The following is a 20,462-nucleotide window of genomic DNA, read 5'->3' as shown; positions in this document are numbered from 1 at the left end:
GCAGTGTGTTTATCCCCTCAAGTAAGGATGAGTGCCATAGAGGGTAGGGAATTATGGTACTTATGGGCCTAGGCATACAGGTGTTGGCTGACAGAGCCATTAGGACCAACTCATGGATGTAAGTAATATTCTGATGTGGGCATAGCAGACACCCATACCTCCCAACCCTAAGAGCACATCCACTGGATAGTCCGTAAACCATTGGGGGAACAAAGGACCATACCACTGAACTTTTCCCATTACGGGGCGTCCCTGATTGCAAGAATCTAACTGTCCCACCTAAACCCTCCTAGAACTACTGATATTAGGAGGAAATGTGGTGGAATACAGTAATGAATAACACAACATTTAATAGTCATAAACAGCATGTACCTCAGACAATGTGTATGAATCCATATGCTCTGGGTCTGTCAATGTGTAGATTAATGCACCTAATTTCTAAATGTGTCCCTGATTCAGTGTTCATTTTTCCCCATTTGTATGAGAGGTCTGATAGTGACAGAAAGTGCATAATCCGCTGGCTACCTTAGAAAGATGATAGAATAATAGGTTAGGGTTACCACCTTTCCACCTTTGCAAGGACACCCCTTTTGGCAGTTGTGTCCAGCAAAATAATTGAAAACATGGCAAATGTCTTGAGACTTTAAGACAAAGATTTTCCTATATCATCTGTAGTAGTTGCATAAAACAATTATTTTGTATCTGAAACACCTAAATGTTATAAGAAAGAATAAGCAACTATAATGCTACTGGAATAAGCTTTATTTAGAAAACAGTGAAGTTCTTTCCTTTGTACTGGCTGTGGGTTTGTTTTGCCTTGCAGAATCTGACGTTCACATAAAAAGTCCCACATTGGGCAATTGAAAAGGTGGCAACCTATAACAGGTATGTGTAGCATGACTCGGCCGACGGATGTTCCCAAAACCCAATTTGTCTGTATTGAAGAGTCTAGTTCCCATGTATCAGCCAGATGGTGCAGATTATAAGAGGAACAAAAATAATATGAATAAATCACTGGACAGGCCATGATTCGTAGTCAACGCATGCATCGCCTAATGGGCAGCCATTCCTGATACAGCATGTAATCCAATGTAATAGGCATCACAAGGTAATATTGTGGTCCTCACTCCACCCAGGGTGTGAGTGTGTGATGCAAGCACCAATGTCATGCAAGCAGGAGAAGCGGTGTAAGCCTGTTTGGCTACCAGTATGGTATTGCACTGGTAAAGCAATGTAGAGGCTAACGAGTGTAAGAAGCTGTAACCAGAGGTTAGCATTGCTTAACACCGCAAACCCATGCACACCCGCCACAACTGCTTTAATGTGCCTTACCCCTCCGTATCCAATGGCCTTGTTCTGCCCTGCAACAAAATAAACTCTGCAAGTAGGAACCAGGACCCTGCACACACACAGCTAATGTGATTTACCAATATGCCATGGCAGATATGATAACGGACATTACCACATACATATCGTACAGCGCAGTCATTCAACAGTGTAGGAATGTATCCCATCATGTAGATGTATATGTGAGTATTTATGTCCAGCATATAGGTACATACATATATAGAGATATATCAGGAACATACCATGTGGCAAGAAAGCATTACAAAAAAAATGAAAAGGGAAACACCAGCGACGCCTGTATTATGTAGTGGTGTTGTCCTAAGTAATATCAAGACTCCCTCAGACAGACGTGTCATTCATTCACGCAAACAGTTGTACATTGGCCGTATACATCACTCTATGCATGTAATGTACATTAACACAACAGCACCTGTCCAATCATTATGTGAGAACATTACTCTTGCAAGGTGCTGTGTGCAACATCATCGTCATGATAAAGGTAAATGGGGTAACCATAGAGGGACCGTAGTGTTGTGTACAATGGTGTCGTCCTCATCACGTGTACCTGGACCATTTAGGAGTGATGTGCATACCAGGATCGTGTGCCTGAGGGACAAGGGTGAGGATAACAGGAGTATGTTGTGATGCATATTACAAGGGTTACATGTGTACAGCTATGTATAGGGCAGATGTTCTCCTAGGAGCCGATTGGTCTTATGTTTCTGTAGGGTGAGGGTCGATGTGGGAGAAGGAGAGTAGGTATGGCCATGGAGGATAGGTAGGTAGAATCACAGACAAGAAAGCATGTAGGGTCGGTATATGACACATGTGGGATACACCGGACGGGATGGTGTTCAGCATTCACAAGCCCATGGGAACAGTGGACGGAGGTCCAGCCATGGGCAGCCACTGCACCTAAACAGCTGCAAAGGAGGCAGTGCTGGGCTGTCCAGGAGGGGCAGCATCACCCTGTAAATGTGACATCCTTGTGCTTATGATCTGGCTTTGGAACCCTTAGTGAGCCCCACACAACACACATCTGGGACCGTACGACAGCAGACATGTTCCTGTCTGGTCCTGTTCCCAGGGGGGACATTCCCCATCCTCAGTGGTGTTACCACCAAAAGGTAGTGCAGAGCCAACAGAGGTTGAGGTCTAAGGCTGGGCCCCAGATGTGCTGGTGCCCAGTGCCATGGTCAGCTGAAGTGGGACAGGAGGTTCTGCCGGGACCTCTCAACCCATACAGCCTATGGTGTTGCAGTTTAAACCCACATATGGCTTAGTGATAGACAACAGCCATCAGGATTACCTACAACAGTATGCATAGATATCACCATCAACCCAACACACAGATGGTATACATTTGCAGAGGGAGCACAACACATGCATATATACACTGCATGACATCTGTACGTGTAGTAGATATGTGACCGCTGCTATGAACAGTTGCCCATTATTGGCTTGTCACTGGGAGCCCCAGACAGTGTATGTCATACCACTGTTTCATGTGACATATGTCTGGTCAGGGATGCAATGGCAGTAACACATCCCTATCATCATGTACTGTCTGCAGTCCTCACATTATGCTCCTGCTGTGCACAGATGTGTTTTCAGTGTGTAACACAAGAAACAAATAGTTCCACACACTGACCAGTTCACAGATGGCCCTACAGATGGGGGTCGCTCATGAACAGAGTATAGTCATGTCTCTATTAAAACATGCAGAATAGCCATTACCACACACAACATGTTAAACAGGCAGTAGTCTCAATGCAGCATAGCTACACTTACATGCTGTAGTCATGTGTGGCACATCACCCTCCTGTCTTTAGGCTATTTCCCACTGTGTATGATGTTTGAGGTATATCCAGATATCATCTGTGATGCCATTTAGGAACACCACATCCAGGTACCACTCACAACTGTCATGGCCAAACACCAACATGATGTTCTTAGATAGTGTACTGTGTTTATCATGCGAATGGCTATCGGAACACCAACACAGCTGTTCCACATGCAATCGGCTAGAGGAGGACTGCAATAGGTGCAGAGGCCATCACCTGATCATGTCCATCACTTACAATACACATGCTGCTGCTGAGCAGGTGTACACCTCCACATCCACCAAAGAGTGTGTGGGAGGGACAGACAAAGTACACTACAGAAGGGCTTGGAGGCTAAATCCTAAGCATCGTCTGCCGCATGCATAACAGTACAGGGGTCAAACTGCTGACTGACTAGTCATTACAATTACATATGCATGAAGTTACATGTGCCACAAAGCCGACATGTTGCTGTGCTGTAAGAACTTATGTGTGTAGGTGAGAGACATCTGCAACAGGGATATAGTAGACATACATTAGGTGTAGCACATATGGCTGTCCACGTGAATGGATGCCATTGTCACCTCAACCACACTCTCTAATGGACTCGCATTGACACTCTTTGCCAGGGCCACAAATACACAACCTAACTACTTAGTTTGCCCCACTGCAGTAATGCACATGACTACATGCACCACAGGGGATATCTGGAGGTTCTATGGGCTAGGGCATGTAAAAGTGTTTGACATCTGTTGGTATGCCAATGAGGGTTATACTGGGACTAACTGTGGTTGGGAGCATCATAACCCACACGCAGACACAAGGTGCCAGTACTGACATGCATGCATTGCTTGTGGGTGTGTGGTTTGGCTGTGCAAGATGGCTGTACAAGGCTGGGTGAGGGGTAATCCTTGGCATGTCACCACAATGGTGTGCAGGCGGTACAGGTGCAGTGTCTGCAATGCCCCACACAGATGGGTACTGCATGAACTGCCCTGATATGCTGGTTACCATTGTGTAAGGCCATAGCTTTGCAATGCATGCCATATCTGTTTGATAGTCCTTGACATGGACATTGCCTGGGATGTGCATGCCCCACAATACTGTACAGTGGCATGTACAGGTGTACCTGGTTTGGCAGGCACATGTTGTGTACACAGACTGTTATCCCGACATGCCAATACTGGCCTGGTGTTAAAACCTGCTTATAGTCAGCAGGTCACTGCACCTACATTGATAGCATGATGCAGGTATTCCCTGGTGTCAGTGGCATTGGTCCATACAGGGCACGTGTGTACGGCATTGTATGGTCTCCATGGATCACATTTGATGGCACCACATATGCAGGCATCAGTGGGGAACATAGTGGGCAATTTCTACAAATATGTGCCTATTGTACCAATGTACAGGGTCCCATGTCCACTGCAGCCCACTGCTTCACACCATGCCTACTATCTGTCATCATGGTACTAGCAACATAGTGGGATACCCTAGGCAATGTGTTGTGTATGGCACATGGGTGCAGACATACACCGGGTACTAGTAGGGTTGCATACTTTGTTCACCAGGCCTTTGCAGATGTATATGGCTTGCCACACAGTCCTGTGGCTGATGACAGCTGTATTGTGAGGTGGCCAATGTGTCATAAGACGGACACCATATAGAAAACTACAAAATCTAACATGTCCATGGGTGACATCACACACACACACACACACACACACACACACACACACACACACTGGCATGTCTGTATTAGAACCCCTAACTACCATATCACACTGCACAGCATTTAGTTACACTGCCACAGAATACTGGGTTACAGCACTCAGGTGTATTCTAGGTGGGTGACATCATCAGGATTGCAAAGGTGGTATGTGGTGTACAGAGAGTGACATACTAAAAGCATTATTTGTCTCAGCAGACAGACATACACACACACACACACACACACACACACACACACACACACACACACACACACACACAGTTGTCAAGTCAGGGATTAGAACACCTAACCAACTACTTTATCACACTACAGCATTATGCAGTTACAGAACACACCACCAAGATTACTGCATCACAGCACTCCTAGAGGTGTATTTCTAGGTGGGTGACATCATCAGCCTTGCCAAAGTTGGGTATAGAATTGTATGGAGTGTGAGCAGTCTAAAAGCATTATTCAGTCCTCAGGCAGACAGACACACACACACACACACACACACACACACACACACACACACACACACACACACACACACACACACACACACACACACACACACACACACACACACACGCCAGTGGTGGGAATGAAACACCTGCCTATCTACAGATCACTATTACAATACTACATAGTTAGGAGTTGCGCCACACAGACTACACATTTCCAGGCTGTCATTATGACCTTCTAGGAATGTGGACATCAACAGGGATGCTGGCAGTTAAGATGTACATACCTGTGAACCTGTGTGTTTAAAGTAGGAATCCATCCTGACCTGGAGTATGCCCATCTGTGGAATGGATGACTACTATCACTATACAGGGTTACAATGGCCATGCCCATACATAGAGGCACATAACCGACACAAGGTGTCACTGGGCATGCTCACACACTTAGTAGCACAGGGCTGTTCAGAATGCACTATGTGTCCATCTACACAAGGTTATACTGGGCATGCTCATACACTTAGTAGCACAGGGCTGTCTGGGATGCACTCTGATTCTAAACACGGAAGGCCACAGTGGCCATGCTATGACAGACGTAAAGAACACATTGTAATTGACTCTGGTGTTAGTAGTTGTCATTGTCAGCAGGAAAGCTGCTCTACATATATCTGACACCGGTCTTATAGACAACGTCTGCTGCTGTCCATCACCTTAAATGTACCATTCTATACCAGGCACAATACTACCACTCGCAGTGATGTCTCGCTAGGAGTGTCAACTTTGACCAACACAATGAGCCAATGTCCTGCTGTAATTACGAGGTTATCCAGTGTTTGTTATTCTGAGATGACATGACTGAAAGTAGACAGGACTTTGTTACATATCCCATGCATCCGTGATTCAAGGGAGTGGGGATAATACCTAAGTCACATTTGCCCATATAGTGCCATTCCAAGGCAAATGTCCTAAAGACAGGATAACACCCTGACACCTAGAGGACAACTGCATTGTATGCTTATGCTAACCAGTGCTAGATGTGTAGCATCTAATCACAGCTGCTCACTGGAGATCCAACACATGGGAATACTGACGTGTCAGGAGTGAGGAACACCTGGTTGAAGGCTCGGTAGTGCACACTAGGACTACCACCATATACCTCAGAACCAGACATGTGGGCCATAACACAGATAAAGGTGCCACATACATGTACCAACCAGTACTCCCACAAAAGGCATCACATATGAGTCAGGTGCAGGTCACAGTGTCAAAAGCTGCATTCTAAAATGTAACCTTCAGACACCACCATACCCTCAGACCACCAACACACATACATACATGTGGTAGGAAATATAATAGTAAAACACCATGTGACTTTTGACCAGTGGACTGTACCTAGCTCTACATCAACTGTGCAGAGTAACCATGTAGTGACACAGTTGCATCATGTGTTATGCAATGCAATGATACCACTGTTTGTAACCAGGTCAGCTGTACACATACCAGGGGCCCTCGGTTATTTACAGCATTAACAGATGACTGTTGCTGTACACCAGTAAACACCCTCATCTTTGGATATGACATACATGTACCTGCCCTGGATACGTACATGCCACACACATACAACATATAAGTAAATAACATAGCTGTTGTCCTTTGTGCAGACAGGTGGCCACAGCCATTACACACATGCACATGGAAGGTAGGTCCATGGCTGAATGCTAACAGTACATACGGTGTGATATTAATGTTGACAGACGTAACACTCCCTCTGTACTGGTCACCCATGACACCTATCATATCATACAGTCCATGTGTCATGTATGTCATTACACATGTCCACCAATTGCAATGCCTACAAACATGCCCAAATGACAGGAATGTACACCTACACACTTGTACATGTAGTGTTTTGCATCCAGATACCGTGTGTGTGCAGATGCAGATGTATGCAGTTGATGTGTGTCTTAGTATATCATGCAGTTGCAATGCAGACATTGCCAACTGTATATGGTGATATGCAGCAAATATATACATGGACATGTGTCATAATTATGTCATGCAGATGGATGTTTGCTGAGGACAGCTCACATGCAAGTCATACTGTGTAACCGCAAGCATGGATTGTTAATTGGAGGACACACAGAACTCAGCAGTCAGGGTGACAGTAAATCAATGACATGTGTAACAGTTAAGACTGTGGTGCATATATCAGCACAGTTGAAAGGAAGCATCAACATTGTAACACATGCAATAAGCTGAAGTCTGACACATCATAGATAGGCAGGTAACACATAGGTGTGTGGACATGTGTGTCCATATTGTCATGTATGAATACATCTCAGTTGTTACCACTCTCCTGTACACTGTGTGACATCTGTACAGACTGCAAAACAGGACATGCATGCATCTCACACATGTGAGGTATCTGTATGTGCATGACATAGGTGTAACAGTGAATGCATTGTGTGTAGTGTGTGTGTGTGTGTGTATGTGTGTGTGATGTGTGTGTGTGTGTGTGTGTGTGTGTGGTGTGTTGTTCATGTATCTCCTGTATATGTATGTTACCATAGTGAACTGATAAGACTATCCAGGCTGCAATACATGTTGATGCAATCACTACTGACTACCTGTACATGTGTGTAATCTCTGTACAGAAGTGCACAGTACTGTAATGATGATTTGACATAGGCAGGGTTCACACACTAGCAACTGTGTGTGTGTGTGTGTGTGTGTGTGTGTGTGTGTGTGTGTGTGTGTGTGTGTGTGTGTGTGTGTGTGTGTGTGTGTGTGTGTGTGTGTGTGTGTGTGTGTGTGTGTGTATGTCTCGCTCTCTGGTGTGTGTGTGTATGTGCTCTGAATACATGTGTGTATACCTGATATGTACTCCATCCAGAGCATTACTGTCCAATGAGGCATGTACTGGCCATACCTGTACATGTGATTCTCTACCTATCCATGTACTATACGGTGTCAAGTATGATGTTGCACTGCCACAGCAGTTTAATACACTCACCTCAGTGTGGTAGACATGTGTAATGTGTTGTGTTACTGTGTGTGAATGGGTGTGGTATTTTCATACATACCTGTGAGTGTACATTTACTGGGACACTAACTGTGTGTGTAATACCTGTGGGCATCATGTGCAGTTACTGTTGTTCCATCCTTGTCTGCATGTACTGTACTCTGGTATGTCATCATCACTCACACTTACCCATCTGTTCACTCTGTAACTGTATGTGATGTCTCCAGTGTATGGATGTCACATCTCATAGCACAGTACATGTTTAACAGAGCTAGGTGCACATTGGACATCATGCTACTATATAATGTGTGTGAATGTATGCATCTGTGTTGTGGTTCCACATACCTGTGTGTTATGTATGCACACTGACTACAGGCAATTACAAGCAGACTGAAGGAGGACAGCATGAACACATGCAGTTACTGTTGTTACACAAGACACATACCACAATGCAGATTGTACTCTGTACACATGTACATGGTATGTCTGCTGTCAACAGTACCAACATGCATGTCTGCCTAGTCTGTTCACCCTGTGCATCAGACCATATGAGCATGTCCCTGCACTATGGGATGACAGGGATGTGAGGCACAGGCATCATCATATGCACAGGGTGATGTTTGCCAGGCCTAGGCTGCACCATTGGATGACATCATGTGTGTGGGTTAGCCTTTGATCTAATGTGTGTGGATGTTATGCGTGTGTTGTGGTGCCCTACATATGTTTCCGGTGTGTGCGTGTATGTATGCACACAGTTCTGGCATGTGTCTGGCATACACAGGGGTATTATTGACAGTTGCGGACTGTACAGGCCAGGTTTTACAGTTCATGGTGTCCCGCTATGGACATGTGACCTGTGCCTGCCAGGGTTGCAAGGGCACTACCAGGCAGAGGTGCAGATTGGGAACTGTCTGATGACACTTGTCCACTGAAACCTTGTCCCTGTTGGGACCGTCCAGGGCCACATGCATGTGGCCTGCTGTGTCGTGGTGTGGACAGCGCAGCACCAGCTGCATTGTTGCTGCCACTGCCACTATGGGAGCGGACATGTGAGGTAGCTCATTCATGTAGACCTGAAACAGGTGATGTAGCAGGCCTACGTTCACGTGCCCGATGCCTCACTCCTACCAGATGTTCCAACACAGACAGCTCATGCTTGTGGATTGTTATGCCATGGTCAAGAACTCCAACCATGTCACCCAATCATCTATCCAAAGCTTCAGCAATCTGCTGTTGAGCATTTACCATTGCCTGGATGTTGTTGTTTAAAGAATGGACAGCAGCCCTCTGAAGCCTCTGATCTTCTCTGTTGTGCCATTGAGCATGTGCCTGTGGCTCCATTACAGCCTGAAACATGCATTTGGTGACACCAGCTGCTGAGCTCTGCAGCATGCATGTGTGTCGCCATGGCACATGCCTGTGTGCGTGGCATGCAGCCACTGTCAGTGTGTGTGGCACACCAGCACACCATGGTGTGCAGGCACACCTTCCATAGCACACTTTCCTGTTCCAAGCTACCACAGCCAACTGTCCTTCCTCTATGGCCACTGGTGATGGGGTATGTGCAGGCATGAGATCTGTGTGGGATGAGGGGATATATGGAATGGCAACCAATGGCACAGATTCAGCCCTGACAACCCTGCCTGTGCCTCAATCATACATTCATCATCACTGCTAGAGTCTGTGGGGACACTAACATCAGATGGATACAGGAGGCCAACACACCTACATCACTTGTGAGGGGAGACAGGAACTGTACATTACAATCTATACAATACACGCATAGACACACACAGACAGACACACACACAGACACACACTATGGCACACAACATGCTTGTGATATGACAGAAGGCATGCAACATGCATGTGATATGGCAGATGGCATGCAGCTCAGACAATAATAGTGGTAGTTATCATACATCCCTGGGTTGCACACAACAGCATGCATGTGTCATAGCAGAAGGCATGCAAATTACACAATCATAGTAGTAGTTAGCATACATCCCTGTGTTACACCATGTAGACCAGCACAGGTTAACAGTACACCTGCCTGATGTGTGGCATATGACCTTGACAATCACATGTAGTATGACATGTGATCTGCTGACGTGTGCAATGACATGCATACATGTTTAACACAATGGTGTCCTGTCAAATATACAGTGGGGTAATGGTGTCCCAATGCAGTGTTGTCTGTCTGCCCCACAGATATACTGCACATTTAGCTGATGTGCATGGCCATTGCAGGGAATCATGAGGTGTCTCTATTGATATACAGTGTGAGTTACAGACACAGTTCATAGCCATGACTGTGTTCAGATACAATACATATATGTCACTGAGGTGTATACACACTAAACCATGATGTGGAATGTGTGACACAGGTCACTGAAGGGTATACTAATGACACCCCTGCACATCTGCTACCATATTGCTGCTGCCTGGCAACTATGGCCAGACATAGCAAACTCGTCAGTACACCATGTCCCACATGACATCTGTGTACCATGTGCACACACACACACACACACACACACACACACACACACACACACAAACACACACACACACAGACACATGAGGAGCAAGGATGACATTGATGTCCTGACACCAGCAAGGGAATGTACTGTATCTGTGGGCTGATGTGCTGTATGTGGATACTGTACAGGTGACTGCTGTCATGTCATGACACTCAATATGTTCAACACATCTTATGTGATGGATTGATGTCATGCCTACACAAGATGTGCACAGGCCTGTAGGATGTCTAGTGTTCCACATCTGCAATATGACCATTACACAAAGGCCATAGTTGGACCATGTGTAGCCAATGTATGACAGGGTGTACACACAAGCACATCACGTCTACTGTGTGTGTTGCTTCATGTCTCTGGCCATCCTCCATGGCTATGTGTGTACATGTGTTGGCCAAATGGTGTGACGGCATCTATTTCACATGTTTGTTTTGTCCCATATGACATACACCCATAGATGTCATATGCTCCACTGATGACAGGGTTATGCAGACAAAGGGTGGTATGTGGGATATGTTTTTCAGGATAGTTAGGCAGTGTTGCAGCCAGCCCACTAGATGTCATGGACATGTCAAGATAGCACATCACATTGTGTGACATTCATAGCAGGGCTATGATCCACACCAGTGAATCCTGTGGGCTGGCCATACTCCAGCTCACTGTGTAGTACTGTTTGTATTCCCCACATGTGTAGTTCTGATCTGTAGTACATGTCCCTACAGTGAACAGCACCTCCACCATTGTATGCACAGCTGTCCACACATCTGGCAATGACAGTTTGTGAGGTTTCATGTCGGTGTTTCACATAGTTTGCAAGTATTGCACATGGGTAGCCATTGTGATGCATTGCAGGTCCGACCTGTATATTGTGACAGGACCATACATTATGTGTACATGTGGTAAATGGCCACATGGCAGATAGATCTGTGCATTAACATGCCTGATAAATAATAGCAGTCTCACCTGCAATGGGCTGCTGTTGCAGCGGAATGCCAGAGGTACCTAAATAGGAGTAACACAGCAGTATGATCATTATCCATTTCTGTATGATAGCTACAAGGGGCAATGTGCATGTTAACACTTACACTAGTACAATAGACTATACTATGGTGTATGCACATGTGTGCATACACAGAGTAGCATACTATAGTATGCAGCATGTGTGTATACATGCCTTGCATATGATGTTACATTACATATTGTACAGTGACACATGCAACTATATGGAATATAGTTGCTATAAGTGTAGTAGTGACTTACTAGGCAACTCCAGGCTCGGTGGTTGAGAGATACCCACATCCACAATATCGGCTAAGGCTTGTGGATGTTGTTCTGCAGGTGTCCCCAGGTTGGCCTGTAGCTTGGCAATGCGTGAGTGGGGCTGGGTTGGTGGCCCACCACCTGTTGCACCTTGTTCCTGATTGCATTTGCATGCTGTTTCCCATCTAATGAGGTCTGTACAGTGTCTGCACCTGCTGGTATGTTGTGGCCACCCACATCATTAACCCTCCTGAAAGTTCCATCCACAGGGCATCCCGCTGCTGTGCATCCTGTGGCACGTGGCTGAACAGGACATCATGATTGTCATGTAGGTATGGGATGAGGGCCTCATCCTCCAAGCGGTATAAGGTGGTAGCCTTGCACGTGCATACCTGGAAGACATAATAATGGAGACAGGTCACAGTAACTCACAGAGACATACAGAGCTACAGCTGAACATACATGTGTATCACATTTATTACGATTAAATAGTTGTCTTTGCAAATCTACATGACACTGACACCACTGACATGTCACACACATTCACATATTATAACCATATATGTGTGTGTGTCACCTGATTACATTGCTCATACTCCATGTGGATGCTGTCTTGATGTGGGCATGTCTGTTTGCCTGTACTGGTGTTCTTACCTATCAGCACATGGCTGGATGTGTCCACATTAATGCAGTCGACCTTGATGCTGTGTATATGTCACATATAAAGACGGACATGACCTGTGACCCTGCAGACTTGCTCATGTAAGGTTTTACATGTATGTGTTCTGCCATATGCATCTATACGGCACTGTACAGCAATTCAACATCCTGCCATGTATCACCTGTGTTGCACATGTGATACACATGGGACATTGGCTAGCCAGATGGTATTTGCAGGGATGGATATCAACTATAGCATGTACAGTCAAAGTCAACTAGTAGGCTATATGCCCTGGGCCATGTATGAATCTAGGATGAAAGGTTACCTAGCTGTAGCTGACAGACGGGTTTCTGGGCCCAGGTGGAGCACTGCCACATAACTGATCCACAGGGATAATGATACATTTACCATGCGGTTATCACACCATGTCTGAGAGGGGGACAATGTGCAGCTATGCTGGACAGGAATGCATAGTATGGCAGGAGTATGTAAAGTGTATGGGACAAGGGTCTGTCCAGCATGTGGTGAGCCTTGTACTATGAAGGTGGATGTCCATGAAGTATGTTTTTGAGATCAGGATTGGGTGTGTGTAGCATGTCCAACATCACTGGGTTGGACATCGATTTTATTCAGGCTAGGCATCATGCTACATAGTGGAGATGGGGATTGGGAAGGCTGGTGTAGGCCATCTGAACATGGCCAATACCCCTTAAAGGAAATATGTGATCTGATATGGGTCACTTGAGTGTTGAGTATGGCTGGACAATGATCTCTATATTCATGGATGGCACCCTGTCATGATTAGGGTTGCCACATATGACTACCTGACAGGTGTGGTGACATAACTATCACAGGAAAGACAACTGCCCAGCTGCATCCCTTACACACAGTGTCCATTATGTTGACCACTGCCTAGGTGGTAGTTCATGGGTACAGGGTTACAATAGGGTGCAATATGTAGCTGTCAGATTGTGGCCATATGTCACACACCTCACCCACAAAGCCCCTTCTGTATGTTGTCCACAACACTCTGAGTCAGCTATTGCTCCTAGGTCATAGTCATTTGCATACTTCAATAGGCAGATGCCTTCTGTTAGTCTGTGTGGTATACTCTACAATGAGGGGGAGTACAATGAATTAACCCTGTCTTACTGTAGCTGGCACTGGTGTAATGTGCATGTATTATTCAGACACCTTCTGTAGTGTTGGTTCTGCCAGCAGTCCCATTGCAAAACACTCCTGTGACATAGGAATGTACATCTAGTATACTGAGTGTAGGTGGAACACAGTATGGGTGATGATGTCCTATGACCTGGCAAGGTTATGATATGCAGTGTGAAATCAACCTTACTGTCATCTACATCTGTACTGCTGACATCAAATAATTTGATCAAGGTTCATGGCCTTTCAGACCAGTCTCAGTAGGGTAGTAGTGCAGTACTTCCCATTATCAGTGGTGTTGCCCCCTTTGTGGGTTGTGATACCTGTTGATGTGCACAATTCAGTGTGTACACAGAGTGACATGAAGCTATGCTTTACATGATGTGTATGTGGAGAGCAACTTGTTTTGCCATATGTATACGATACAACCTGGGATGTGGACAGGTCCCATGCAGCCTGAGTGCAGCTTGTACTTGCATAGTTGTAGTTACAGGGGTACTGTAGTGTACATGGATATATGATTGTGCACCTGTTGGGGGGGGGCACTGTGTTTATGTTATCCAACACCCTATCTGGATTGTTTATTCATGCTCAGCACTTGTAAGCACTAAGTAAGCTACTAATTACTATAGCACTCAATCTTCCTCATTACCTAGAGGTAAACAGTTTTTGTACATATTTTTCTCACTTGCTTAGAGTAAAACAGCTCTTGTACTCACTTTCTTCACTTATCTAGGGGAAAATAGTTTTATATTCAGGCATGTCCAAGGGTCAGCTCCCAGTGCTCTCTCCTGTCTATCTGATGAATCTGGGCATCTTGAGAAAATGTAGAAATTGCCTCATGTACACAGACAACCCTATCCATCTACTACCTAACACTACAACCTATGAGAGATGCACTTATCAAGCCAAACTGGAGGTAACGCTCTCTCCAACCAAGACTGAACTTGACAGTCATGTGGAGAAGGTAAACATTTGCACAACACCACACTCATCACATAGTCTCACTAAATCTACACCACCATAATCCACACAGAGTAACACAAAAACATTTGTGGAGGCTCTCAATAATAATCTGTCTAAGCAACAGAGACCTCCAAAGTGGAAACACAAGCAGCCTCCATCCCCCAACACAATCCCAATCACACATAGCCCACAGACTCAGTGTGCCCCCCAACCACAGCCAATAAGGCAAAACCACGCACCCAACACACTAGTCATAGGTGACTCTATAGTCAAGCACACTGGTGTCCCACTCACCAGGCTAAACAAGGAGAAGGTTACTGTCAGCAGCCTGTCAGGTACCAGGATCCGCCACATAACCCACTGACTCAGGTCACTCCACAACAAGTACAAATATAACTCTGTCATTGTCCATGTTGGTGTGAATGACCTGAGATGTACCTCCCTGGACTGCACAAAAAGATACATGGAAGAGCTCTCTGATCTTGTAGCCCAGGCAGGTATGACCCTAGCCCTGAGTAGCATTCTGCCATCCCCAGAATGATAATGCAGTACAAGGACAAAATGATTGACTTCAACAATTGGCTAAGCCTCTGGTGTCATTCTAAGGGTATCCAGTATCTGTCTGCTTGGGATGTCATGGTCGACAGACCACAATGCTTTGCCACAGATGGCCTGCACCTGTCACCCTGGGATTCGGATACTGGCTAAGGCTCTACTGCCCCTATAGTGCCTTCTTTAGGCAAGGTTCAAATAACATATTCACCACCATAACAGGAACAGGCATGCACAAACCGAGGGTGATGCTACTCAATGCTGAAAGTCTAAATCTCAAAATGCGCTCACAAGAGGCACTCCTTGCATTGGAGAACATCGATATTTGTGCAGTGACTGAGACCTGGTTCAAGGCTCCAGAGAGCACCCCTGCACTACCAGGCTATAACTCATACCACACTTTTCGGCCATGTAACCTGGACCAAAACACCCAAGGCGGAGGTATGTCCATATTCATTAAGGATATCCACCCCCTCCAGGCTAGTTGCTTAGCACAATGCATCCGAGGTTATCCAAGTGCAACTACATCTGGGCTGACACACAATCCAAATTGTAGCTTGCTACACATTCCCCACCATACCCCAAGATTCCCACTCCTCTTTTCTTGATGTACTGAAAATTATTAGTGTTCAACCAAATACGGTACTAATGGGTGACTTCAACTACCCCACCATTAACTGGGAAAACTACTAGTGTACTAACTCATTAGCTCAACGCTTTCTGGAATTCAAAACCTCCCATGCCCTGGATCAACTTATCCACACCCCCATCAGAGGCAACAATATCCTAGACCTAGGCATTACCAACATGAGTGACCAGTGTTCCACACCTAAACTCAACTCCTCGTTGGTCCGATCCGACCATAAGCTAAACACCCCTGATATCCACATCCCGCCCCCACCCCCCATTAAGGAAACCACAGTATAATATTTCTGCAAAGCCAACTTCATGCTTCTTAAGACAGAAGTGGTGAACTTCATGACATACATGCAGATGGACAATACAGTTACAACTGCTGAATCCTACACAAATGCACTCTATAAGCACTTACACGAGTGCATGGAGCATGCTATCCCAAACAGAACCAAGATGCTAACCTCCAAAAAAAAGGAAGCCAATCTGGTGGTCCACTGCCATAAACAAACTGTACAACAGAAGGAAGAAACTATTGCAAAAGAGAGTACAATCCCATGAGTGGAGGAGCTCCCTGGTCAGCCTCAGTAAGAAGCTGAGATCCCTTATAAGATCCTCCAAAGATAGCTACAAAAACAAAACTGCCACTAATCCCAAGGACAACCACAAAGCATTCTATAGCTATGTCAAATATCTCAGTGGCAACACCCAGATCTGCTCTGAGTTACAGCACAAAGGCACAAACATTACAGAACCAACTGATATTGCCAACATCCTAGCAGATAGGTTCAGTGTTACCTTTCCTACCCTCTCACCCCCTAAAGGGCCCATATCTATACAGGAAGAATGCAGAGTCCCTGTAATCACAACTAGGCAGGTAAAAGCTGCACTCTCTAAAGCCAGTATCACAGCATTCATGGGAATGGACAACATCCCAGGCTGCTTTTACATGAACTTCAGAATGAACTGGCTCCCACTTACGCACCATGTTCAATAATAGCCTCACATCAGGCTTTGTGCCACCTGAATGGCACACAGCAACAGTTATCCTACTCCACAAAGGTGGCCCACAATGACCATGGGACCTATTGCCCTATAAGCCTGACTAGCCTGGTCTGCAAGGCCATGGAGCACATCATCATGGATCTCATTCACAGGGACATTAGGTACCTTCAAACAATTGACCCACCCAGTTTGGCTTTGTTAAGGGCAGACCATGCCTCCTAATCCTGGTGGACTTCTTTGAGACAGTTACCAAGGCATTAGATGAGGTAAGAGGTCCACACAGCCTACCTTGATCTCTCAAAGGCTTTCAACACCATTCCCCATTCTGGTATTATTGACATACCCATCCACCTGAACATTAACCCCTACATCACAAGATGGTTTGCAATGAGGCTCATGGACAAAACCCACACAGTGGTAGTTGCATACCCTAGGTCTGACTGTAAACCAGTTACAAGTGGCATCCCCCAGGGCTCAGTCCTAGAACCCCTTATGTTTAGTATATACTTCTCTGAGGTACAGGCAAGCACAGAAGGACTTTGGCTGAAAAGGTTTGCAGACGACTGCAAACTGGGGCCATAATTGTTCCCCAGCTGATATATACACCCTCCAGAATGGTCGCTCTGAGACGGATACCTGGTGTCAATATCATGGCCTCAAGCTGAATGCCAAAAAGTGCATAGTCATCCCCTTTGGATAAAACTAATTACCTGCGGACTACCACATATGTGCTAGTCCCCTACATACAGAAAAGGTAATAAGGGATCTGGGAACCCAAGTAGATAGCAATCTCTCCTTGGATAACCATAATGCCAAGGTGGTTAGAATATCCTTCTACGTGGCCCCTTAATCTCAAATGGGTTTATATCCAGAAGAAGGGAGGCCATTGTGCCTCTCTACTCATGACTTATTAGACCCATTAAAGGATACAACACCCCATTTGGGATGTTCCTTATAAGACAACTGCAACAGCTTGAAGACCACAACAATACCACACCAAGAGGATTACTGACCTCAAACCGATGACCTATGCAGCCCAACTAAAGAAACTCCAGCTGTATTGGGTTGCATACCACATACTCAGAGGTGATCTCTGCTTGACATACAAGGCCCATGTCCAACCCAGTATTGCTGGATATGCTCCACCTAAACAAAAGCCCCTGAGAGCCACATGCTCTAGGGATATACACCTAACCACAACGATAACTAGACGTGCTTTGGGGGGATAGATTCCTGACCGAGACTCCCCATGCTTTGGAACATGATTCCAATGTACATCAGGCAGGGCCCCTCACTAGCACTCTTCAAGAGAAACCTTGACCGGTGGATGAGAGACAGACATGTACACCGGGGATCACTGCAGAGGCTCTGCTGGACAGAGGCACAGGGAACTAATGCCTCTGCTGTTCAGAGGCACAGGGAACTAACCTAAGGGGGTGGCGGAAGTCAACACACTCTATCTAGGCTTATAAATACCCTTGGGCAGACAGCCTAGTACCAACCTATGAACCCATTACATGCCTTATGTGCATGGATAGTTAACTAGCTCTTCCATTTTACTTTGCTATCATGCTGATAAACTGTCGGGTGACTACAAGTCATATGTATCCTGTTATTGTGTATTGTAAATGCCAATAGACATAACTAATGTTTGCGCAACATAACAGTAATGCTATGTAAAATGTAATACATATCTGCCTACAATACTGTACATTGCACAGTTATTGGCACAATATCCCACAATGCAAATCATAATTGCACAGTAGGCCCACCTTCAACATGTTATTCTCAGTAATGGACCCATACATATGCTTACTGTTACAATATATCAGCATATACTATCCCCTGTTATAGCACTACTTGTTGGACAACCCTGCCACTGACAGTGGCTGGAGAGGAATTGTTGGGTTCAAAGCCCTTATATAGCATCCCTTGTGGTGTATGAGGTGTTTGCCTTGTGACCTACAGCAGTACCCACATAAATACTACAAGCTTACTATGCTCAACAATACATCACTACAAGATAACTGTTTCCATTATATGCATGCTACACTTTAAATATTACAGAACAGGTACTACATACACAGACATACTGACTGTTCTACATACCTTATTAGTAACCCGAGGTATCGTTGACTGTTATTTCAATCCTTTTAAGTTTGTGTTTCAATCTTCTTTGTAATGTTCTGCTGGTATATACAGATGGTTTGAATGTGTGACAAGCCATCCTTTTATAGTTAAATATCAATAACATGTGCTATCCTGACCAACAATTGGTGTTCCAAAGTAGTTAATTACATGCACATCAGCTGTGCATCTACTCCATTAGCCAATACCATGGCAACAGTGGTGTATAATTGAGTACTCCACTTGGGGGTTGTCCCTTTGCCTTACTTTCGAGGAAGACAGCCTGGATGTGTTGTATGTGATGTATTGCAACAGCTATATGGAGACAGACAGAGATATATTAGCTGCATGACTCCCGTGGATTGTATGTAATGGCTAGAAGATGTTGTTCTACATGTGAGCACAGCTGTTATATTTCAGAACATTGTTACTTATGCAGGGTTTGTTTGTATCTGATACTTCTGCAGATGTTTCAGTCTGGCAAGGATGTTTGAGCAGCTCAAGGCTGTATGGCTATGCATGAAATGTTAGGTGGTTTACAGTGTGCTCAGCAGACATCTTTGGTTTGGTGTACATGTGTATCATACTGTGCTGTTAATCAGTAATTGGTGACACTTCCTGGTGTACACACAACCCTCTGAAACAGGATTAGTGCAAACAAACCCTGTAACATCAGCAGCTGTTCCATTGTATAACAGCAACTATTTCACATAGGGCCATGTCAGTGTGTCTCTGACTAGGTATGTTAAGGCTTCTGCAGATGTCGTACAGTGAGTGAATGATTTGTGATGTTATTACAGTTTGTATTGTAATTGGTTTGGGTGTGGGGGAGATGTTCATGGGTGTACATAGCAGATGCAGGTGTGTAGGAACTGCTTTTATACATAATCGATATGTGTGTGAGGGTTCCTTCCCTATTTGAACACTTATCCTTTGGTGGACTAATACTATGGTAATTGCAGGCTGATTCATTAAGGCACTGTTAATTGATTCCTGTCTAGCATGCAGGTGATGTTAGTCCTTGAATCCTTTTGGCAATACATTGGAATGTAATAAAGTGTTGCTACATGAAAGCTGTTTGTGTATTTCTGTCATAGGTATTTGCAGTCATTGGAGTTGTGTTGGTAACTGACCCTCTTTGGCTAGGGTTGCCACCATTTCAAATGGCCATAGTGGGACATTTTTGGGACACACATCAG

Source organism: Protopterus annectens, chromosome 16.part0, assembly GCF_019279795.1.
Source record: "Protopterus annectens isolate FY-2018-M chromosome 16.part0, PAN1.0, whole genome shotgun sequence".
NCBI lineage: Eukaryota > Metazoa > Chordata > Ceratodontiformes > Protopteridae > Protopterus > Protopterus annectens.
This window is presented reverse-complemented; position numbering follows the sequence as displayed.